The 23,652-nt window shown below is 35.9% G+C and overlaps 1 protein-coding gene across 1 annotated transcript in view; it reads left to right on the top strand.

Moving 5' to 3' along the window:
* The window catches only part of THSD7B (thrombospondin type 1 domain containing 7B), a 1,134,773-nt gene that overhangs the window by 510,604 nt on the left and 600,517 nt on the right, over positions 1-23,652 (top strand). The window lies entirely within an intron of this gene.

Below are 23,652 nucleotides of genomic sequence, written 5' to 3' on the forward strand. Positions count from 1 at the left end.
CCTTTTTTTTTTACCTTTTCATTTGTCTCTTGAACCTCCTATTTGATGTCCAAATTTTCTATTTAGCTTTTATTTTTTCATCAGGAATTTTTGGAATTGTTCCATTTCATTAAATGTCCATCTTTTTCCCTGGAAGAGAAGGCTCAGTTTTGTGCGATAGTGGATTCTTGGCTGCATTCCAAGCTCCCTTGCTCTTTGAAATATCTTGTTCCAGGCTCTTGGATCCCTTTATGTTGATGCAGCCAGGTCCTTCATAGTCCTTACTGTAGCTCCTTTATATTTAATTTGTTTCTTTCTGGCTGCTTGCAGAATTTTCTCTTTTATCTGATAGTTCTGGAATTTGGCCACAACATTCCTTGGTGTTTTCATTTTAGGATCTTTTTTCCGGAGGGGACTGATGTATTCTTTCAATAACTACTTTGCCCTCTGGTTCCATGATATCAGGGCAGTTTTCCATCACTAGATCCTATAATATATTAAGTCCAGGCTTTTTTTTTTCTTCCATGTTTTGAGGAAGTCCAGTAATTTTCAGGTTGCCCCTCCTAGATCTATTCTCGAGGTCAGTGGTTTTGCTGTTGTGGTATTTTATATTTTATTGTATTTTTTTCTATTTTTTGATTTTGTTTAACTGGCTCTTGCTGTCTCATGGAGTCATTAGTTTCTGCAGACTCCATTCTTATTTTTAGAGAGGAGTTTTCTTCATTAACCTTTTGCAACTCCTTTTCCAATTGGTCAATTCTACTTTCGAAAGAGCTTTCCATTTGACCAGTTGAGGTTTTGAGAAAATTATTTTCTTTTGGCATTTGTCCAATTGTATTTTCTAAGGATTTGTTTTCTTGTTGCAAGGTATTAATTGTCTCTCCCAAATTTTCCAGTTGATTGTTAAACTCCTTCCTTATTTCTTCAAGGAAGTCTTTCTGTGCTGTATTCTCCTCAGAGGTTCTAGGTCTCTCTGAGTTAGGGTCTTTCCCTTCCAAGAATTTTTCTATGGATCCACCTTTCTACTGACCCTTCTTCATTTTGCTAAGACCTTGAGTTGGGGAAGGGCTGGTTCACAGGGGCTTGGGATCAATAGAGGCTTTACTCATTGAGTTCAATTTCTCTGGCTGGTCAGTAGGAGGTGCTGGTTGCTTTCTCTGGAGTGTCTGTGCCCTTGATTGAGGCCTTCTCCTTTAGCTTGAAGGGAGGGGTTGGAGCTAATGAATCCTTTTGCCTTCATTCAATGGTGGGCTTTACCTTGGCTTGAGGTCATTCCTCTCCCTATTGTCTGCTTGGCTGGTTCTTCTGCTCACACACCTGTGCCTGAGGCAGAAGTAGTCCGCTATTGTATGTTCTGTGAAGAGGCCTCTGCAGCAATGGAGGCATGGATTCAGAGTTCCTCAGACCAGAGGAGCCCAGGGATGGTGTGTCCACAGCTATCCTGCACCAGAACTCTCCCCCCCCCAGCCCTGTTGGCAAGCTCCAGAGGGTCAGTGCGCCTCTGCTCCCTAGTTGACTCAAGACCCCTCCATCTAGCCCCACCGCTGATCCAGCAGGTCCATTTCTCAGGCCCTCAGATTCCCTGGCTCCAGTTCAGCAGCTAATCTGGTTGATTGGGCTGATCCACCCTCTGTGCCCAGACTCACCCGCCTGAATTTGTCCAATACTGCTGTGGGAGACAAATCCTGAGGTAGATGTTCTTTCTCTTGACTTCTCTTTTTGGGTTTTATGGGTCAGATTTCTGTTAAGAGGTTTGTTTCATATGATAGATGGGGAAAGATCAGGAGACTTAGAACTGTGCCTGTCTTCTCTCCGCCATTTTGGCCAGAAGTCTCTTCCAAAGTGTTCTTAACAGACCATCAACAATCAGTGCAAAAGCCATTGACCATTATGTCAAGTTGAAGTCAATCTGTCCCTAGCTGAAGTTCCAACTGAAGGAGAGGTTTTGAATGTCATTAGGGTCCTTTCAAGTGACAAAGCACCTGATGCCAATTCTATTTCTACTGAGATCTACAAGGTGGGGGGGTCCATTGCTCATCCAAAAACTGACTGAAATTTTCCAGGTTATATAGCATGAAGAAGTTATCCTCCAAGAATTCAAGGTTGCTTCCATTGTTCATCTCTATAAAGGTAAAGGGGACAGATTGTTCTATGACAGTCACAGGGGTATTTCTCTTTTAGTCATTGCTGGTAAGATTCTTGCCAGAGTCCTTCTTAATAGGTTGATACTTCACCTGGAAAATGGTCACCTCCCTGAGAGCCAGTATGACTTCAGAAAAGGTTGAGGAACATTCAGTATGGTGTTTGCTGCCTGATAACTCCAGGAAAAAAATGTCAGGAACAGAGAAAAGGTCTGTATATACCATTTATAGATCTGACCAGAGCCTTTGATACCATCAGTCATGAGGCTTTATGGAAAATTATGTCACTATTTGGTTGCCTGGAAAAGTTCTTCAGATCTGTGTATGTCAATTTTATGATGGTGTGCTTACCTGGGTTCTGGATGGTGGATGATACTCTCAAAATTTCCCAGTCACAAATGGAGTGATAGAAGAATGTATCCTTACACCCACAGTTTTTAGCACGTTTTCATCCATGTTATGAAAGCCTCCACTTACAATGAACATGGCCTCAAAATCAGCTACCACACTGATGGCAAATTATTCAACTTGAAAAGGCTAGAAGCCAAGACCAAAGTGGAAAGAATGTTGGTGCATGATCTTCTATTTGGAGATGATTATGCACTCAATACAATCTCTGAAGCTGAGATGCAGCAAAGTATGGATTGGTTCTCTGCTGCTTGTGCTAATTTTGGTCTAACAAGTAACACCAAGAAAATACAGGTACTCCATCAGTCAGAACTACACCATCCATAAATGGAACCATCGATTACGGAAAATAGAGAAATTTTGATTTCTGTGGACAAATTCACTTATCTTGGCAGTGTCCTTTCCAGAGAGGTACACATTGACAATGACGTTGACACATTCATTGCCAGAGCTAGTTCAGTATTTGGGAGGCTCCAAAAGAAAATGTCTAAATGTCTACAGAGTCATTGTGCTGAACTCAGAGATATATGCCTATGAAACCTTTACAGTCTGCCACTGCCATGTCAGAAAACTGAATTGTTTCCATTTTAGTTGTCTTAGGAAGAATCTGAAGATCATCTGGTAGGAGAAGATACCAAATACTAAGGTTCATTCTAGCTATACTAGAGCATTCCAACATTACTACAGCTATGATGGACTGACCATGTTGTTAGAATGCCAGACATATAGTTGCCAAAAATCTATTTTATTGAGAACTCACACAGGGCAAGCTCTCACAAGGGGGTCAGAAGAAGCAATACCGAGACACCCTGAAGGTCTCATTGAAGAACTTTAGAATTGATTGTATAGCATGGGAGACATTGGCACAGGACCACCCAGCATGACATGCCCTCATCAGTGAGGGTGCTGTACTCTATGAGCAAGACAGAATTGAAGCAACTCAAAGGAGATGTGACATATGTAGGTTTAGAGTAACCACCCCCAGTGTTCACATGGATTTTTTTGTGCCTGACCTATGATAGAGCACTCTGTGTTCATATTGATCTGATCAGCCACAATTTTTCACATAGTGATGTCATTTTAGTTTGATAATGAGGGGATAGGAACCAACCAGCTCTACATCACTAATTTCTTATTGGAAATTTTGAATTGAATTTCCCAAAGGGGTTGAGTATTATGTCCCAAAACAGAAGGCTTTTAACTTTCCACCCCCACCCCAAATCATTCTTTCTTCTCAGATTTCCTATTACCATTGTGGGCCCTACCCTCTTTTCAATTATCTAAATTTGAAACCTCAATTTCATCCTTGAACCTTCTTTCTCACTCACCACATATATCTAAGCAACTGCTGTATGTTGTAATTTATTTCTTTACAACATCTTGGGCAGATATCTCCTTCCCCTCAATTCCAAGTTCATAGTCTTAATTAAGCCTTCATCATTTTCTGCTCAGACTCTTGTTGTAACTTCCATATTCTCTTGGTCTCAAATCACTCTCTACTTCAGTTCCCCCTTTACTCATTTGCCACTGAAATTCCTTATATATAGATTTCATCCCCCATTTTCAAAAAAAACAAAACCTAGTATCTCTTTATTACTTCCAGTATCAAATTCAAAGTAATTTGCTTGACAATGGTATTTAAAATCTTCACAATCCTACCCCTTCCTATCTTTCCAATCTTTTTTACATTCTACCATCCTTCCACCATTAGATGCTGAACTCCTCAAAGGTAATGCATGTCTTCTACCTTTCTGTGTCCTCAAAACTTAGTGCAAACTAGGTGCTTAATAAATATTTATTGCTTGACTATTCACAGAATCTCAGATCTGGTAGCATATCTTAGTTTCTCTTCCTCATGCATACCACTCCATTTCCCACATCAGTGCTATTTCACTCACTGATTCCTTATGCTTAACATGCTTAACCTAGCCACATTTTACTATTCAACTCCCTGGCTTCCTTTATAATTCAGCTCAGGTCCTATCTTTGTAGGAAGTCTTTCCTAATTCTCCCATCATCTATTGTCATCCCCTTCAAATTTACTTTCCAAATTCCCTATCTTTGTCTTCTATGTTCTAATTCATGTATGTTTCCTATATCAGAATGTTATTTTCTTCAGAAGAGGAGTTGCTTTGACTTCTCTGATGTATCCTTGATGCTTAACATAGCACCCAACACACCATAAATGCTTAATAAGTCCTTGTTGAATGATTGAATGATTACCTTAACATTTAAAACCCCTCCCCTGTACCTAGTAATACAAGTATGGCTTGATATTGATCAGAAGCATTATTATTGATTTAAATGGCTCTAAAACCTTGTCTTACAATTATTTTTGGCACATGTGACATTTTTATGGTACTATAAACATTACTCTAATCTGCTAAACGAATGGCCCTATAACTTTGTAGACAAGCAGAAACTTGAAAACTCTGTTCAACATCATAACCCTGTGAAATTTATGAATCTTGTACTATCTTTGATAGTGTAGTCATAGTTCAAATTTTTAAAGTTCCTAGAAAGACAAAAGAGTAGAACAGCATGATTTTTATTTCCATAATTGAAAAAAATGCCTTGAAGAAAGTGTACTGTTAAGGGCACTTTACTATAATTACTACATACCCTCAGGTAATGGAGAGGAAACTTGGTGACCTCAAGCTTCAGTGCTAATGTGAGCAAGTCTATATATGATCTCGCTGTAATTATTCCCCATGTCAAAACAGGGGACACAGGCATTGATAGATATGGGGCTTTACTTGGAACAGGAAAGAACAGCTATAGAAAATCAATCCCTGCTGTGTGAAAAATGCCTCATTGTCATTTATCCCATTTTACTTTAGGCTGATGATTATATTTCTTTTTCAATAAATCTCTGGTTATTGGATGTAAGGAAGATGAAAAATGCATGCATTCTTTAGAGTTTCAGATTTGAAATTATTTACCCAGACTTTAGTTATTGAATTCTGAAAATATGCATGACAATGTGTAGTTGAGATGACTAGTTTTGAATGATTTTGCCTTTAGCACAGTGAGTAAATTTTTCCTGATGCTTTTGTTTACCAACAAAACACACACACACACACACACACACACACACACACACACACACACACACACAGATAGGGATTGGACTTTGCGTCCATTGGTGTAGTTTACTTCCAACTGAAGGATCTCTCTTTAACTGTGTAGATTGGCATTTGTTCATTAATTTGTAGTTCTGGAAAGCACTAAGTGCTTTGTGACTTACCTAGAGACACATAGTCAAAATGTGTTAGAGAACTGACCCAAACCCAGATCTTCCTGGTTTTATACCCCAATACATTAAGGTCATAGTGCCTCTAATGTAATCACAAATGCTATGAGATCTAAGCATCTTTTCTTTATCATTTATTTGGGATAGTCAAATATTCATATTTATATATTCATTTAAATAATACTCTTGAAAATAAACAGAAGAAAAAGAATATGTTTTTGAAGACAAAGATATCAGTCATGACTGGAGAAGGAGGTAGCCTAACATTGCTTTTACAGAAGGCAAAGCCTTGCAAATTTATGCATCCAGGCCCATGAATATCAATGTTTACTATTGGGGAGAGATAAACTATTCAAGAATCCTTTATTATGGGCACATCTAAATCTATGCCTTTGCATCTATTTATATTTAATGGTTTTTACACATTTGAGGAGTGTATTAGGAGGAACAGTATATAATGCTGAAAGCCTTGGGTCTTGGGTTTGTTTGCATCATAAATGTGAGGAATTCTCAGAAAATTTTTTTGGGTATCTTTACTGATTCTTTGAATATTACTTTTTTATTATTTGAGAAGAAATCCTTTCTCTCACTTACAGGCTTTAAATCAGAAATCCTAGAACACTACCACAGGGCAGAAGGTTTTGAAAAAGAGAAACTAATGATGTATATGTAGGGAGGGGAGAGCCCAACAAGAAGGTGTCCTAAACCATCAGAAATTTATTTCCTAATAAAGATTGTAGAAACTGGTCTTTTAATGTGTGTTTAAATGGTGGAAATATAGGGAAATATAGCCTCCTGATAAGAATGCTTTTTTCTATGCTAAAATTCATTTTTAGAAAATTTTTCTGTCTGCCTTTTCTTTCTCAATATTTTTCTATCTATAAATATAAATTCTTTTATTTTAAGTTGATTATTTTATTTTATTATAATTAAGGGAAAATATGTGATAGAATATATCTCAAAGCATTATACTCTTGATGCTATCTTTACCTCTATCCCAACTTTGTAGGAATTTCAATTTTATGTATTATTTATTACTACTACTACCACTACTATCATAAAGGAAAGCATTTAAATGGTATTTTAAAGTTTACAAAGACTTTATAAATATTTTCATTTCAGTCTCACAACAATCCTGGGAGACAGGTACAGTTATTATTATCACTTACAAATGAGGAAATTGAGACTAGAGAGGTCAGATGATGTGCTCAGATTTTGGTCACTGATTCAGATGGAAAAAAGTGAGAAAATGAGGCTGGTGAGTTTGTATAGCCCTTCTTCACTTAAAGGTAGTTCACTAACATGACAAGACTGTTGGTCATGATCTTGCTAGAACATCGTTTTCATGAACAAGGGACAAACAACAACAATAGCATGTCTGAATCAATATTTGAAATTAAATTTCTCTGACTCTGGGTCCAGAACTGGCACCTAACTACTTATGATACACTTGAACACTCAAGCTTGGTTACTATCTTTTTTACCCCATGTGCAGATCTCCTATGGCTTCATCTATTGTATATATGCAGAAAACTCTAGAATCTAAGTATCCAACTCTCTCTCGGTCTGTCTCTTTCTCTCTGTCCATCTCTCTCTGTTTCCCAGAATCTCTCTCTCTTTCAACTTTCTATTTGATATCTCCAACTTAACATGCTCTAGTAATCTTAAATTCAATATATATGAAACAGAATTCATTGTCTGTTTCCTTAAACCCATTCCTTCTCCTAATTTACTTGTTTTTGCCAAGGACATATTCATCCTCTAGTTACCATTCCCCAAGGTCAGTACCTGAATCATCCCTGATTGTTCCTCCATCTACTACTTCCAATCAAGTAATGAGACCTGTTGGTTCTATTTCTATAACATTTCTTACATCCTTTTCATTTTCTCTCCCCATTTGTCTAGGCCCTAGTTCAGGTCTTCATGACCTCTTCTTTAACTATGGACTATTAGTTTTCTTGCCTCCCTGAATCTTGTTTTCTTATATGCAATTGCAGCCTCCACAAAGTCATTAAATTCATATTCTTAAAGTCCTTGTCTGACCATGTCACTCTCTTGCTCAAGAGACATCATTGATTGATTGATTGATTTTCATTCCTATGCACATGTATATTTTTAAGTCACAAAATTTCCTTCCACTCTCCTTTCTCACTCCCCTCCCCTCAGCAGTGGATAGTCAGGGTAGCATTTTATATACATATTGTTGATAAACATGTTTACAGATTAGTAATTTTTGGTTTGAGGAATTAGGATTAAGGGAAAGAGATACATAAAAGATAATTTTTATAAAGTGTTAAGCAGATTTTAAAGAGTTTTTTTTTCTATGTGTTTTGTTTTGGTTTTCTTCCTCAGATGGGGGATAGCATTGTCCAAAGCTAGTCTAAGACAGTTTTCCTAGCTCTCTGAACTGCTGAGAGTTGCTGCTTCCATCCTGCTTGTTCATCTCACAATGTTGTTGTTAATGTGTATATTTTTCTCTTGGCTCTACTCCCTTCACTCAGCATCAGATCCCGTAAGTCATTCCATGTTTCTCTAGAGTCCAACCATTTATGGTTTCTTATAGAGCAATAATAATCAATAATATTCATGTATCATAACTTGCTTAGCTGTTCCCCAATTGATGGGCATACTTCCTTCTTGCTTTTAAGATAAATTATAAGCTTCTTAATTTGCCATTTTAAAATACTTTACAACCTTGTTCCAATGTTTCTATTAGGATTATTGTACTTTTATCACCTTTACACATTTGAAATTCTAGCCAAACTGTCTTGATTAATGTTCTCTGTGAATACCAATCTACCTCCTTGTTTTGTGCCTTTGTACAGTGTGTCCTTTCATGCTTGATGTGCTCTCTGGTTTCACCTCTGCCTCTGAGAAACCCTAGGGTTTCAGATCTAATGCAGTCAGGTCCTCCACAAAATCTTTTCTGTTTTTCCTCAATTAGTTGCATTCTCCTCTTCACAAAAAACTTGCATTCATTTTGTAGCTACTATTTATTTATGTGAATGTTGTTGTTTTTTTTCCCCAGGAAAATATAAACTTCTTGAGGATGGGATATTTTCTTTCCTTTCCTATTTTTCTTTTTTTTTAATTGTTGCTATTGTTACCTGGCACACATCAGTTCCTTAAAAAAGGAATGGTTTCCTCTCAATAAAGGAATGGTTTTCCATATAGATCTGTGTTTGTGTTTCCCTCTATTATATTGTATCAGAAAGGAGCAAGATAATTGGATCAAACCCATCAATCTTTTGAAATTAAATGACAAGAGATTTATATATGATTCAAAACAAGGAATCAGTATCCTATGACCTTGAATGCTTACAATCCACAAATTCTGGCATTGATGCAACAGAAGAAATTAGAAAAGCTTTAGGGAAAAAAACTGGCATATTCCTCATCCTTCAGCTCCCAACTCTGTGAAATTCTTTGGTGTATAATATGCCTTCAGCCTTCTAGGAGTTTGCCTTATCAACTACTAAAGGATGTACATCACACAGGGAAACATCTACCCAAACCCATGGGGAAGCCAGCAAGATACTCCATATACCCCAGAGCAGGATACTCCAGATACCCCAGAGCTAAATTCCTGTACTGAAAAAGAGATCTATCTAATCTTGAGATCTTGTTTTCCTTTGTGTCACTATAGTCCATTCTGCAAAGTGAGGATCAGGTTAGAAAATGTGAGACCAGGAGACTAGGTTAATTTTACTTTTTTAAAAGGGCTCTGACCTCGAACAAGGAAAGAGGCTGATATCTTCATCAGGGTTATTAGCAAAAGCTGCTGCCTTCCTGTCCCACAGATCAATTGCTCTGTCTTCCTGATTACGTTAACATAAGAAAAGATTGGCCATATTTAGATAAAAGCCATCATGTTCTTGACAGTTTAGTTGACATTACCAATATTATTTCAGATTCTATTTAGGAAGTACAAGTTAACTCAGGAAGTCAGAAAAAGGAGCATATGTACTATACTTGTCACCAGTCCCTCTATGAATCTGACATTAATTGGGAGACATCAGCATTTTTATTCAGAAAGAAGTAAAAATCAGTTTGATGTCTATGTAAACCTTGATCATTGCCAAACATTTGATTTTGTAGGTAATTTTAAAAGAATCTGTTTCCTTGAAAAGGGAAGTTCTACTTTTCTGGGGACAGTTGTTCAGGAATTAGGAATTGGTTGGGGTCTTGTGAATCAAACAGAGCAATAATTGTGATGTCAGTTATGGGTGGGAATATAGAGTTTGTGACTGATCCAGGCCTCAGTGGTTGCTTTAAGCTTTGCAGAATGATTGTCTAAGAAACATTGGTATGTCATCTCCACATCAAATATAAGAGCAGATATGGGGTCCTGAGGAAGGCTCTGATTTTAAAAATCCTTTGTTTTTCCTGAAAATGAGTCCTAAAATAGAATTAATAATGGTAAATGAAAATAACAACTATACTTTATAGTCACAAAAGTGCAGTCAGGAAAACATTTAATAAGCATCTACTATGTGTCGAAATTCACCTTCTAATGGGATCACACAAAAACAACTGTGCATAGAAGATATGTGCAGTGTGAATGGAAGATAATTTTAGAGAAAAGTGGGGTGGGGATAAGGAAAGATAACTTTCTGAAGTGGAGGGGGAGTTAAGCTGAGTCGAGAGAGAGAGAGAGAGAGAGAGAGAGAGAGAGAGAGAGAGAGAGAGAGAGAGAGAGAGAGAGAGAGACATCACAGGCTTAGGTAATTAGTGCTAATGAAAAGACAAGGATTTAGATAATGGGGTGTCTTATACAGGAACAACATGGAGGCTAGTATTTACTACTGGTGAGGAAAGTAAGAAGACAAGCTGGGGAGGATGTGCAAGGTTTAAGTGGCTTTCAAAGTCAGAGGATTTTATATTAGATTTTGGATATAATCAGGAGATACTGGAGTTTGTGGTATAGGGTCATGGTCAACACATTAGGAAACTTACTGGCCTCTGAAGATACCCCAGGCTTGTTCCCACACACATTCTGGTTCCTGATTCCTTATTTAGATGCTAACTATTTCCCATGCTTAGAATATTAGTTTACCTATTCCTTACCTCCCACATCCTACAACCCCTTCTTTTCTTCAACTCTGCTCAAAGGCTGCCTTCCATAGCACAGAAATTTTTTTCTGTTTCTCCCAGGTATTAGTAGGTGCCTTTAACAAAATGTGTCATATGTTTAGCCTGAATATATTAATTTGTATACAAGTTGTCTCCCCTTATCTACTATAAACTCCTTTAGGGTGCTTACAGTAGATAAGAGGATCAAATGAGAAAATATTTGCAAATTGCTTAGCACAGTGCCTAGTTGCTTAATAAATGTGTGATTCTCCCTCTCCTTACCCTAAACTTTTAGGGGTAGGAATTATTTCATTTTTGTCTTTGTGTCTTATATATGCTGATGGATTGATTAACATCCCTGTGCCCAATTAGCTCCTTCCATTCAGTTCTAATCCTGTTAAATTCCATACACATACACATACACATACATATATATGCATATATACATATATTTAAATATATATTTATACAATGTAATACATAATGACATAAGATTTAAATATATCTCTGCTGTGTATAATATAGAATATTATAAAATTTAAACAAATTTATAATCACACATGACACATATATGTCATATATATATTGGGAAACAAATCATAGACTATTAGATCTTATGTGGAGGACCAGGAGATCATCTTGTTAAATCTCCTTATTGTAGGAAAAAGGATCTAAAATTCTGTGCCTTGCCCAACATCACAATTAGTTTTTATCAGAGAAAGGCTTTCATAAATAGCTTGACTAATGTCATTGCCAGTGATCTAGAAAGTCAAACCTTCAGGTTACTCTTCAGAACAGAATGAATGAGCAGTTTTGATTTCTTGCATTGGTTCCTTGAGGAGCCTTCTTATTCAAGACCTCTGCTTTTTTAACTTCCAGGTCCCATTGAGTGACAGGGCCAGCCTCATAGTGGGTACTTAGGAAATGTTTATTTAATTGAATTGAATTTTGGTCTGAATGAACACTTTCTCTTTATTCAAATTAAGTAACTTACTTGAATTTCCTTATCTTTCCAGGTGGAAAAGAAAAATCAGTATTATAATGTCTGTTTCCTCCCTGACTCTTAAGAGGAATCTTTGTATGTGACTGCTACAGTGATAAATGTTATATCCCACAGCAAAGCCTGTGAAGAGGGAACTTAGTCTTTTTTTCTTTTCTATGAACCTGCTGGCTTTGATGTTCTTAGGAAGTTCAGAGGATCAGAGGATTTGAATTTTACAGCTGGAAGGGACATCAGAGACTAGATACTCCAAATCCCTCATTATATAGATCAAGAACTTAGACCTGGAGAATTAAGTGACTTGCCCCAGCTCTAATAAGTCTTGCCCAACATCACAGCTAGTTTTTTGCCAGAGACAGGCCTTGATAAATAACTTGGATAATTTCATTGCCAGTAGTCCAGAAAATCAAACCTTCGAATCACTATACAAAATAGGATGGATGGATCAGTTCTGGCTTCTTTAATTGGTAGGTTTCTTATTTAAGACCCTACTCTGTTTCAAGACCCCTCCACTGAGAGTGCCAAATGCTTAATAAGCATTTGTTGGGGCGGCTAGGTGGCGCAGTGGATAAAGCACCGGCCCTGGAGTCAGGAGGACCTGGGTTCAAATCCAGTCTCAGACACTTAATAATTACCTAGCTGTGTGGCCTTGGGCAAGCCACTTAACCCCATTGCCTTGCAAAAAACCTAAAAAAAAATATTTGTTGAATTGAATTTGCAAGTCCAATATATGGCAGAAGCCAGATATTGAACTAGGATTCTCTGACTTCTTATCTGTGACTCTTTCCCTCTTTCCTCCACTGATGGTATCTGTGATCCTGACTTCTGTAGGAGCATGATCCTCCTGGCAATCTTTCATCCTTCCATTGTGCCAAATGAGAAATTACAGAGGGTGATTTCAATTTTATTTTGTGTATAGATGCTCATTTACATACATGTATAAACTTAGCGGAGATGATTCATGAGTCAGAACATCTGGTTATAAAAAATCTGCAAGTTGTGTCTTTTCAGCATTTTTAGGGCATTTGAAAATTTCCCCAGTGAGAGGAGTCAATGATGTTGCCACTGTGAATTGTCATGGCTACTCCGGCTGAAGCCTGCCCACCCATAGCCTAGTGGCTATTAGCTAAGAGTGGATTACTGCATGTTCTGTATCGAAAGGTAGAGCAGGGGCTGTAACATGTCTACAACTTTCTGCTCTGTTGGTGATGGGATGAGATCACTCAAGGCAACATCAACTGCTGACAGTAGCATCTCAGGATGATAACAGGGAATTTCTCATTAAAGGCCTTCTGGGGCAGCTAGGTGGAGCAGTGGATAGAAGCACTGGCCTCGGAGTCAGGAGTACCTGAGTTCAAATCTGACCTCAGACACTTAATAATTACCTAGCTGTGTGGCCTTGGGCAAACCACTTAACCCCATTGCCTTGCAAAAACCTAAAAAAAAAAAAGGCCTTCTTCTGCCAGAGTTGCTCAGCCTATAGAGCTTACTTTGTTAAAAAAAATCTCTTGGAGAACTTGAAACATGAATCTAAGATCATCAGTATTACTACATTTGGCTAGGTCTGATGATTCATTTGACATTCTCTTACTATGTACCAAGGGAGAGTTTGTACTGGGTCATGATCGTTTTTTATTCACATCAGCCTCAGAAGGAAAACTGAGGAATTTCTTTTTCCTTAATAAACGTTTACATCTAAAATTAGACCAAAGGAGTCCAACTTGGTAAATATTATGGATAAGGAAACCGAGGCTAAGAATTGTTAAACCCCTGGGGCAGCTAGGTGGGACAGTGGATAGAGCACCAGCCCTGGAATCAAGAGGTCCTGAGTTCAAATGCAGACTCAAACACTTAATTATCATTTAGCTATGTGATCTGGGCAAGTCACTTAATCCATTGCCTTGCAAAAACAAAAACGAAAAAGAATTGTTAAATCCAATATCAAAGAGCAGAAGCTGAATTTGAAACTGTCTTTTCATTCCAAATTCCATGCTCTTTATATTATTTTTTCTACTTACATTTTTTTCTTTTTTAGCTATTTATATTTTAAATCTCAAGTTATTATATTATGTTTAAAGATGGATAAATAATCTAAATTGAATTAGAAAATACATAACATTTCCTGAAAGATAGATAATACATGATTCTATAATCTTTTGTTTATTATGTATAGAGTATATATATCTCAATTTGGGAATATTTGTTCCACATACTCACTGAAGGAGTTGGGCTGAGTAGTTAGAATATTTATGTATGATATAGTCATAAGTTACCAGGTAATATTCCAAGCTCAAACTATTCAGCTCATCCTCACTCTGAATGAGTGAACAGCTCTTAGGTTCCAGTCTTGCAAGTGTTCACTACTTGTGGTCCTTTGTCTTTTGTAATTCAAGAGGGCCAATGACATCATGATGCTGAGGTCAAGGTATAGTGTTTTCTATGGTTTGATTAGTCCAATACAAGCTAGGAAGGCTCTACCCCAGGTCAGGCACAAACAGTGCATGTGAACATTAGGGATGGAGATGTCTTTAGAACTATGCATTTCATAATTTATCTCAGTGCTACTGTAATTCTACTTTGCTCAAAGAGCACAGTGCCTTCTTTGATGTGGAAATATCATGCTAGATGCTCCTGCACCAATGTTTCCTATATCTCATCGTTTATACTGAAGTTCCTCAATAGACCTTCGGAGTTATCCTTATAACCCTTTTTCTGATATGCTTGTGATTGGCTCTTGTACTCACTGACATGCTAAGATCATAGCCACTCCTCTTAATACCTGATTCTTTAGTTTTTATTCCTTATTATTTTGCCCCAGCTTTCTCTCTAGTCTTAAAGATATGATTTATTCAAGTCAAAATCCAAAATTTTCTTGACTCATCATGAAGTGTGCAGGAACCCTGTTCTTGATGACTGGTTATCAAATTTCCAATGTGAGAACTTTCACTTTGGAAACTGATAAAAACTCAAAATTAGGGCTTGATTTGTTGCTGATTTTTTAAATTTTAAAATTTTAGGGAGAAAAAATAATGCAAATTAAGTAATTAAAATGTCTCATATGTACTTTTTTTCAGAGAGCTACTTGTTAGAACACATCATATTTTTCTTCATGCCCCAATTCCTATTGGACTTCAGTCTCTTTCCTAAACTTCATGAGTCCTGAAGAGATTATTATTCACTTAGATATAGAATAGAGTAGATTTGCTAAATTAAATAGAAAATGAAAGTGCATTATCAAAAACTGCTAAAGCTTATGTAAATCTCAGCTGTGTGTACTAGTCTGAACTTTCCACAGTCCTTATTTTTCCTCTCTGCACTCTGCCTCTCCCTGTTATCACTTAGATAAATGCCCTTTCAAAGACTTATACAATTCATGCTTGCTTTAAGAATCACAGAGGGAAAGATTGAGGAGATAGAAAAATGAGTTGTGGTTTCAAAATTTTCTCTTTTGTTTTCTCTATCATGCCTTTGTTTTTTTAGAGATGCTCATTCAGCCTGACCCCTGTAGTAATGGATAACTAAATAATTACTGGACAAAATTGGTCTTCTAGCACTTCCACAGGTAGTCCCTGAAAGGTCTGAGGTCAAATGCTATCTATGTCTTGTAGGTGATGCTGCTCCTTCTTCTGCCTTTCCCTCCCAAGGAACTCTCAGCTCAATATGGAATCATGAACTATTTCCCCTAATTTGTTGATCACCCACATCAATAGTATCTTTTGCTGCTGATGTGAGATCTAAGTATGGGGGAAGGAATGACTCAAGATGAACAGAAATATGCAGTTGTATCCTAGCCCTTTTAGTTAGTACACACTGCAGACTCAAGCCCTTAGAAGATTTGAGCCTTTATAGGAACATAGCCATAGAACTCAAAAAGCATTTGGAGGTCATCTAGCATAACATCCTTATTTTATAGATAATGTAAGACACAGAGAGGTTATATTACTTGTCCAAGGTCATTCAGCTAGTATATGCCTTAGTTTGAATTCAAATGTAGTACCTAGGATTACAATTCCAGAACTTTTTCACTGAACTATGTCTTCGATATCTTGTAGCTAAACAGATATTTATAAGGTGCTTTGTCATTATTTTTAAAGTTCTTTCATTTAAAATGAAACCCCAAAATATATGTGATGGAAAAATGCTTTAAGTTTTTCTAATTAAAAAAAGAAGCAATGTAAAGATATTCATTGCACCATTATTGTCTTATATAGTACTAGAAATGCTAGCTTTGGTAATAAGTAACAAAAAATTGAGAGTATAGGACATGAGTAAAGGGGGAATAAAACTATCACTTTTTTGCCTTTGATAGGATTATGTATTTAGAGAACCTTAAAGATTCAACTATTTAAACAGAATGTATTAAATTATTTCAATTGCTTCAGTAATATACTGTAATATAAAACAAAATGGCATAAATGATTTTTGAAAGCTACCAAGAAAAACCAGCAGGAAGAGATTGAAAGACATATTCCATTAATAATTCCATTAATTCTACAGAATATCTGAAATATTTAGAAACTTATTACTAAGAAATAAACTATATAAATGCATCTACTACACAGAAATAGAGAACTAAGTAACTGAATAAATATTAATTGCTCATGGCCAGGCTAGGTGATTATACTACTAAATCAATTTACTTATTTACAGTGCTAAAATATTAGTTTATAGAGCTAGGAAAAAATAATACTATTTGTCTGGAAGAATAACAGATAAAGAATCAGTATAAGAATAATGTAAAAAAATGAAGAGGAAAAGTACCAGTATTAGATTTTAAAATATACTATATAGCACTAATCTTCAAAATTATTTTGTATTGGTTAAAAAATAAATAATTCGATCAAAATGGGTACGTGACATTGCTGAGGCTAATTAATCTCATAGCATAATGTAAATAAACACAAAGACTTTACTAGCAGAATAAGGGCCCAAAATTTAACTAAAACATAGCAGAAAAATGCAAAGGGTAGGTTAAAGAAATTTGTATCAAGATCTTATTGGGAAAGAGAGGAAGGAACTCATGCCTTATATGTTAGTGGTATGATCAACATTTGCTGGAGGGAACCTGGGAATTGACAGCTAGTTGAAATTCATACTTCTTATAAACTACCTTTATTTCTACAATTCTTACTTAGACTTTCATTATGATTTCTCTTTTCTATTGTCAGTTTCCTTTTATGTATTATCTTCTCCCATTAAATATAGGTTCCTTGAAGACAGGAACTGTCTTTCTGCTCATATTTGTATTCCAATGCTTCCATTGTCTGGTACATAAGGGACTTTAATAAGTGCTTATCGATTTGATGCTTATGGACTTGAATGATTCAGATTTTTTGAGCTTCTCTGAGCTTTCTCATTTAGTCAAAGAGGTCCATTGTCTTCCTCACAGACCCATATATTCATATACAAACATATATTATAAATATATGCAACTATAACAATTCCTTTTGTAGTAGCAAAGAATTGTGCATCAGAAGCTGCCTATCAGTGTGGGAATATCTGAACAAATTATATTTTAGAATGTAATGGAATATGACTGTGTTCCTAGAAATGATAAAAAAGGTTGTTTCAAGGAAATCTGGGTATACTTCTATGAAGTGATACAGAATGAAATGAGCAGAAGTGAAAAAATTTACATAATAATAGCATTGTAAAGTAAAAGCAGTTTTAAGATCTTAAGAAGTTTTGATCAATGAAATGACCAAGTGCAGGTCCAAAGGAACAATGATGAAGCAAGTCACTTCTTGAAAGAGAAGTGATGTTCTTGGAGCTGTACAATGAGACAAATTTTCAGATATGACCAGTGGGTACATTTATTTTGTTTCATTATGCATATTTTTTATAGATGGTTTATTTTTCCTTCTATTTCCCCAAGTGTGGGGATGAATCGAGTAAAAAAGGTGGCAGAGATACTTTGTATTTAGTGAGATGCTCAGTCAGTTAATAAGCATTTATTTGGTGAGGTGCTGTATTAACTGCTGAATATTCAGAGAAATTTTGTATTGCCTATGATTTTATTATCTATTTGTAGAAACTTAAAGATTCAACTGTTTAAATAGAAAGTACTCAATTATTTCAATTGCTTCAGTAACATGCTAGAATATATTTTCCCTGCCTTCAGGAAGCATACATTGTAATATGAGAGACAATGGGAGAATAAATAGGTATATATAAATAGTACAAATGGAGAACAGTCTCAGATGGGAAGGCATGGATTTGCTATGACCTATTGTGATAGGATTAAAACTGAGTCTCATAAATCAGGTACAGGTGAGGAAACAGAATATTCCAGGCAAGAAGAATAACTGGCACAATGCAACAGTGATAGGAGATGCTAAGGTGGCACAGTCATTATAGCAAAGGCACTGGAGTCAGGAGGAATGTCATGCTAGAGGAACTGCAAGTAGACCTCTATAGGAAGATTGTATAGAGTTTGTGGAGGAGAACAAAATATAAGAATACTGGAAAAGAAGGAAGAAACTATGTTTAAATGTCAAACAGAGGAATTTACATTTGATCCTGGAGGAAAGAGGGAGCTGCTGAAAATCATTCATGTTCTCTAGACATTGCTGTTTGCAGAACACACCATGGTGACTATCAGTTTTCTGACCACTACAGGGTCCTTCATATGATCCACATTCACTTAAAAGATAACAAGCTAGGGGCAGCTTGGTGGCCCTGTGGATGGAGCACCAACCCTAGAGTCAGGAGAACTTGAGTTCAAATGTGACCTCAAATACTTAATAATTACCAGTGTGACCTTGGGCAAGTCACTTAACCCAAAAAAGATAACAGAATAGCAGTCCAAATGGGGAAAACACCCAAAGAACATGTGTTTGTTCTTGAGATAAAATTGATTTAGATACCTATCAACTAAATTCACCATTGCATATTTTTTCCTTAAAGAAATCACTATACAAGCAGTTAGGTAGCACAGTGGAAGAAGCACAGGCCTTGGAGTTAGAAAAACCTGGATTCAAATCTGACCTCAGACACTTAATAATTACCTAGTTGTATGACCTTGGGCAAATCACCTAATCTCATTGCCTCCAAAAAAACCAAGAATTGTTTGTGATTTCCTAAAAAAAAAAAAAAGAAAAGAAATCACTATAAATAAATAATAACCTACCTCAAGAATTGAAATAGGAATATTATATGGCAGTGAATTGCATTTGGGGATTGTACAGTAATTTTGATAATCCCTGACTGCATTTTGCTGAGAGAACTCAACTTTTTAATGCAAAAACTTTTTTAGTAATACTTTTGTGATTGTGAACCATTGAACCCCTTGGTCTTAAACAAATTAAAATTGTGGTTGATCCAAAAGGTCAATAATAATAATAATAAAATGTATGGTGAATTTAAATAGATTGTAGCACATTAGTAATGATGATGCCATCTAAAATGATATAATCACAATCAAGAATATATGTAACTGGAAGATGTAATGGATTGGTCATTCAGTAAAATGAAAAACTACATATATGTTGTGTGTGTGTGTGTGTGTGTGTGTGTGTGTGTGTAAACATTAAAATGATTCAGGAGTTCTTCAATGCATTGGATAAGATGCATTCTCCCCCTCTGGGAGAGAAAGCATGCATATCAGTAAGATATTCTAGAGGCACACTCAAGAGATAGCATGGTTCAGCAGTAGACACAAGTCTAATAAGGCCTTTGTCACAAACTGTGTGCCAGAGGACAAATTAAAATACTTATCTGAACCCCATCTTCCTTAATTATAAAATGGGATTTTTTCTCATTTTTTATTTTATAAGGGTATTGTAAAACAAAGAAAAGAAGACAAAGCCTCTTTTGTAACTTCAATATTTGTGCTATAGTGTATTTTTATCAGTGTGTGTAAGTTTTCAACAGAAACCAACATTAGCAACTGTTAGCAACCCCTTTTTGGATTTGCTGGTGATTCTGGAGAGTTGCTTTCCATAGTTGATGATCTTTGTCCTTGGTTCTCTAAGAAGACCATGGCATCAGGGAGATAATGCCATGACAAGCACATGAATTGGATTTGAGTGAGGGGCTGCTATGCTAAGTTAACCAGTCTTACTTTCTCCTCCAGTCATCTGAATCCAGGGGCCAGATATGAATCAGGATGACTGGAGTTGACCCTGGATGTGAGACAATCAGGGTTAGGTGACTTGCCCAAGGTAAACCAGTAAATGTCAGGTATCTGGGGCTGGATTTGAACTCTCATCCTCCTGAACCCAAGGCCAGGCTCTATCCACTCTGCCTCCAAAGTTCTGTCATATAGCTAAGAATAAATTGAGTCAGGTATAGAAAGAAATATGAGAACTTTTCTTTTCTCTAAGATCCTAGATTTATTAAATTCTTATCTTATATAGAAATATTTTTAAAAGAATTCTTGAGATACTTTGCTATCCTGAGAGACCTGAATGGTGGGAATGTGTTTCAAAAATTGAAAGAAGTCAGCAACTGACTTCATTGCCAGTTTGATGAAAGGCCTCTTTGAGTGTAGGCAGATTGATTGTCATTATGAGAGACCTATTGGAAACCACTGGGCCTAAAGTTGCAGTGTTTCCTATAGTTTTACTATGCTAGTGTAGTAAGAACACAGTGTCATCTTCATGCCACATTGAGGAATTGAAAAAAATAAAAAATTAAAATAAAATGAAGACAACTATTTAATAAATATTTTGGTGTATCCATCATTTCTCTTTCCTCTTCTTCCTCCTTTTCTGCTTCCTCCTACTCCATCTCTTGATTCCTCCTTCTTTTCCTCCTTTTTTCTTCTTTTTTATTTTTTTACTTCTTTTGCCTTTTCCTCTTTTCTTCTTCTACTTTTTTATCCATTAATTCTTAGATATGGGTAGTTTCTTTGCTTATTAATGTTATTAGCTTAATGTGATAGCTAATAATTTCTTCAGGGCCTCTAGAGTTTTTACCTATATCTTTTTATAAGAGCTCCAGAGGAACCAAAGCAATGTATTATAAGTCTTCCCTTCATTATTTTAATATATTGAAGAGGTTAATGAAATAACATTTGTTCTATTCATCATCTAATTTTTGTTATATGACCATCTCACCTCCTTTTATAGGCATTTATGTCCTTAATGATATCTTTTTTTTTTTTTAAGTCACATCCTCATATACAACTCACTATTAGTGGCATACTACAGCCTACTTATTGAATGGCTTTACTCTTTCTATTTAGGCCACTACAATTTTAATTCTTCTGGAATTATAGTATTTTAATATGTACATTCATGTAACATTACATAGAGAAGCATCGAAGTTAAAAAAAAAAGACTTTGCAGCATTAAGTAACTTAGAACCCCTAAAAACACTGGATGACACCGAAAGGTTTCCAGTAAAATTGCCTACTAGTCTTTAGCCATCTGCAGCACCTGTTCAAGATATAGAAATTGATAAATTAACTGTTTATCTAACTATTCCCTATCTAATTGAATGCTATAATTAGGGTAACATGAATTTTCATTTCCATCATTGTTTACTAAAAAGGTTTTATAGTGTTTACAGGCTCAACATAATAAGCATATTGTCATCTGTGATTAGAAACATTTGGAAAGTTGTCATCAGTACAGGGTTTTTCTTGGATCATAACATCATAGCTTAAGAAAAGGAATATAACCCTTTATTTTTATAGATCAGGAAACTGGGACCCAGGAAGGTAAATTGGATGTACATTCTCCAGACCACACAGAGGTGGCAAAAATGGGATTCAAATACAAATACTTTGATTTCAAGTCTAACGTTCTAATATTTTTATAGCATTCTGCCTTTTTTACCCTGCCCTTACAAATTTAGATTAGTATTTTTCTCCCTATTTATAGATGTCAGTATACAGTGGACCATCTCCATAGCCATAGCTATTGCATCATCTTGCATAATTTTGATGTTTGTGTGTGAGAGTCACTTTGAGTACAGTCTTCAAGGCTAGTAATTGTTTTAAAGAATCAAATGTTTTTTTTTAATCAATACAGAATAAGCACAACAGTATCTTATTCTCAATCCCTTTTAGACAGTCATGTAGCTATAAAAATATCTACTGTAGAAAATCATTTGTGAAAACCTCTCTGTTCTCTGTTTATCTTTTTCATCAAAGATGTTCTTCATCATGCATTCTCAAGAAGACTTTATAGAGATGAGAAATTCAGTTTTCTAGACTGGAAATTGCTGATATCTTCTTGGTTCCCATATATGTGTGCATGGATATTTTTGTAAGGATGGCATCTATTTTTGAAGATGGCATCTAAGTGGTGAACCTAAGTGACTAGCAAGTTGAATATACCTTCAAAGATAATAGGAAAGTTGGAAAAAGGGAAGGATTGGGGATAGAGAGAGGTGATTCAATTCAGTTCTGGACATGTTGTATTTAAGATCATTATAGGATAACTAGTTTGAGATATCCCATGAATAGTTGGAGCTATGAGACTTGAGGTAATCAAAGAAGTTAGGGTTGGATAAGTAAATCTGAAAACCATCAAATGATAATTTAATTCATAGCAGCTAATGAGATAAATAAGCAAATGAGTTAATAAGAAAAAGAAGGCCCAACATGAAGATCCAGCAAAGGAGACTGAGAAAAAGCAGTTAGATATGTAGAAGGAGAAATGGGAATTGCCTGCCACTTAAAGAAAATTATATGGCTTGGTAATGGTAACAATTAATTAATTAATCTTCAGATTCATGAAGACCTAGGGTTTGACTTGCCTGGAACATACTTCCTGCCCTGTGGGTGTCCTTTGGTTGGTAATTGCAATCCCACTAATCTCCAGCCAACTGCTCTCCATAGGGAAGGCAATCTAGTTTAGTTGAAGCATTGTGACACAATGCAGGATGGTGGGGAGTTGAGGGCATGGGGTGGGAAAGGAGAGAGAGAGAGAGAGAGAGACAGAGACAGAGAGTCAGAGAGAGACAGACAGAGACACAGAGAGAGACAGAGATAGAGAAAGAGGGGGAGAGAGAGAGAGAGAGAGAGAGAGAGAGAGAGAGAGAAGAGGAAAGAGACTAAATAGATATAGACACCATGGACCAGAAAAATTAAACCATCCCCATTACGATCTCAAATAGAGTCTCTTCCCAGCTACTTATGGGAACAGTCCAGGACTGAGGAGTCTTTTTTTCCTCTTTTCCTTGATACTTTCTTGACAGTGTCTCTTATTTTTCCCCCTCTTATTTTAGAACCACTGCTCTTACCTTACTCATGTCTCTGGCACCATGGCCTCCTAAGCATTTTCTTTGATTTCATTTTACTTTAATCCATCTTGTATACTGTTGCCAATTCATTCTTTTCTGGATCCTCATTTTATTTTTTTTAATGCTTATACGGATACTAATAGTAGTTTCTCATAAACTATAGATTAGAATCTAAACTCGTGTGAGTATGCAATATCATATAAATATAATATAATATTTAATAAATTATATATGTGTATATATAGACATAAGTGTCTAAACTTATTGTATTTATTACTTCTTTAGTACCTTTCAAATTCTGTTGTTTTTTAGTCTCTCTTTTTCCTCCTAAAATAGTATGCAGATATCTAAAGAGAACATGATTTATACTTCTTTGTACCTGTCACAGTACTTATCACAGTACCTTCCCAAAGCTTATATTTAATAAATATGATCTTATTTATTGATATTGATACTTACTAAACATAAAATAAAGGCTGGAATCATATGAATCCTTTGCATGTGAAAAGTGGTGATGATTCTCTTTTGAGGAATTTTTTTTTCCTCTTTATAATATTGTGACCTGGGTAAGATATCTATCATCTACCTGATTCATTCATTCTGAA

This window comes from Macrotis lagotis, chromosome 1 (genome assembly GCF_037893015.1).
Source record: "Macrotis lagotis isolate mMagLag1 chromosome 1, bilby.v1.9.chrom.fasta, whole genome shotgun sequence".
NCBI lineage: Eukaryota > Metazoa > Chordata > Mammalia > Peramelemorphia > Peramelidae > Macrotis > Macrotis lagotis.